We start from the raw sequence: 2,427 nt of genomic DNA, 5'->3' as shown, positions 1-2,427 counted from the left end.
AGAAAAAATGTAATAAAATAGCCCACCCATATTAATATTAAAATAATAATAATAATAATGATTTGTTGGAGGAGGATTGTGACAACAACCTTGAGAAGGATGATGCTGCTGCTGCCGATGATTATTATTGTTATGGTTATTCTATTTTTTTTCTGCTGTAGTATTTGAACTTTAATAAAAGTCTGTCAGCCATATGCCCCTCCATTCCACAGCATCCTTCCTCCATCCATTTCTGGGATTCAGCATTCTCCGCCTTCATCTCTCTGTCTTCTCAGAGACCTCTGTAGTCTGGGACCATACACGTACATTTCCCCTAGACAGTGTGCTGCCGATGTCTGAAAATGAGGGGGGGAAAAGGGGGTTGAATCTATTTACCAGCTGGACATGCACTCTGTCTGTCCCATCCTCGACTTCCCCAAACTCAAACCATCCCCCATTCCCCAAACTCGCTCCTCTCCAGAGTGCCGTGTTCTCTGCTACCGTACCTGGCACGTCTGTTTTTAGCGCCAAGTGAGTTCCCTTTGCTGTTCCCATAGTCGGCAACTTATTTTGTATTTTTGGGTTGTTCGTGCTGTATATGGTCACTCAGTTTCTTGCCGCCTGTTTCCCAACAGGTTCATGCCACCTCGTGCAGACACTGTCAGAGTTGAGAGGAGGTACTTTGGAAATTCTGAGACTTTCCTAGAGGTACAATATGTCGATGCATTCTTAGGGATATGAAAATGCCCTAAAGTTTTTTTTTTTTGTGTGTTTATTTTTTTTTACAACATTCTTATACCTTAGTTTTTCTAAGAAAAACATTAGTTGTAGATGATCAGGCCAGTTTGAAGCATTTCTTAAATGTTTCTAGAAATCCTGAAAAGCTTTGTAGATTGTTCTCGACGTTCCAGCTCTTAATTCCCAGACATTGGCAATTCTCAGTTCCTTTGGGTCACTCTGACTGCAGCATAGACTCCCCCCCCCCCCCCCCACTGTGTCTTATTTCAATTGAAAATAAGACATCTACTGTGTTTCAATCAATGTAACTCAATGGCTCTCAGCCTATATCACAAAGGTGCAATACATTTACACCCTAAAAAGGGATTGTGCCCAGCTGACAACAGTAGTAGTGTTGTCTGGGGATGAGGGTTCTAAATTAATGATACTACATGAGGCATCTACAGCCTACTCAAGCTGCCATGGTCCCTGTAACCATGGCTACCATGTGACATGTTCGAGTAGTAAGATGGAAGAAACCTGCACAAGGAAGGGAGCCTCTAATCTTGTCATCTCCACCACCATGCATTTTTACTCTTTCTGCTCATATGTTACATATATGAAAATATATGTAGGTGTACAGTACCAGTCAAAGGTTTGAACACACCTACTCATTAAAGTTTTTTAAATTTTTTTTTTACTATTTTCTACATTGTAGAATAATAAGGAAGACATCAAAACTATGAAATAGCACACATGGAATCGTGTAGTAAACAAAAAAATTGTAAAACATTTTTGTAAATATATTTTATATTCTTCAAATAGCCACCCTGCCTTCATGACAGCTTTGCACACTCTTGGCATTCTCTCAACCAGCTTCACCTGGAATGCTTTTCCAACAGTCTTGAAGGAGTTCCCACATTGTTGGCTGCTTTTCCTTCACTCTGTAGTCCAACTCATCCCAAACCATCTCAATTGGGTTGAGTTCGGGTGATTTGTGGAGGCCAAGTCATCTGATGCAGCGCTCCATCACTCTCCTTCATGGTCAAATAGCTGTTACACAGCCTGGAGGTGTGTTGTCATTGTCCTGTTGAAAAGCAAATGATAGTCCCACTAAGCGCAAACGCCATGCTGGTTAAGTGTGCCTTGAATTCTAAATAAATCACTGACGGTGTCACCAGCAAAGCACCCCAACACCACCTCCTCCATGCTCCTCGGTGGGAACCACACATGCGGAGCTCATCAGTTCACCTACTCTGCGTCTCACAAAGACACGGCGGTTGGAACCACAAATCTCACATTTGGGCTCATCAGACCAAAGGACAGATTTCCACCGGTCTAATGTCCATTGCTCGTGGTTCTTGGCCCAAGCAAGTTTCTTCTTATTGGTGTCCTTTTTAGTAGTGGTTTCTTTGCATCAATTCAACCATGAAGGCATGATTCACGCAGTCTCATCTGAACAGTTGATGTTGAGATGTCTGTTACTTGAACTCTGAAGCATTTGGGCTGCAATTTCTGAGACTGGTCACTCTAATTAACTTATCCTCTGCAGCAGAGGTAACTGGGTCTTCCTTTCCTGTGGCGGTCCTCATGAGAGCCAGTTTCATCATAGCTCTTGATGGTTTTTGCAATTGCGCTTAACTTTCAAAGTTCTTACATTTTCCAGATTAAGAAGGAAAGAATTGCCACAAATAAACATTTAACAAGATACACCTGTTAATTGAAATGCAT

At 41.8% G+C, this 2,427-nt stretch overlaps 1 protein-coding gene across 1 annotated transcript in view; it reads left to right on the top strand.

Moving 5' to 3' along the window:
- Positions 1–1,406, top strand: part of basp1 (brain abundant, membrane attached signal protein 1) — a 51,659-nt gene extending 50,253 nt beyond the window's left edge. The window contains exon 2 of the mRNA XM_021612606.2: positions 1–1,406. This exon is cut by the window's left edge and continues 749 nt beyond it. The gene's annotated coding sequence lies outside the window, so the exon portion shown is untranslated.
- The last annotated feature ends 1,021 nt before the right edge of the window (positions 1,407–2,427 follow it).

The sequence above is a fragment of the Oncorhynchus mykiss genome, chromosome 8, assembly GCF_013265735.2.
Source record: "Oncorhynchus mykiss isolate Arlee chromosome 8, USDA_OmykA_1.1, whole genome shotgun sequence".
Lineage (NCBI taxonomy): Eukaryota > Metazoa > Chordata > Actinopteri > Salmoniformes > Salmonidae > Oncorhynchus > Oncorhynchus mykiss.
This window is presented reverse-complemented; position numbering and strand designations above follow the sequence as displayed.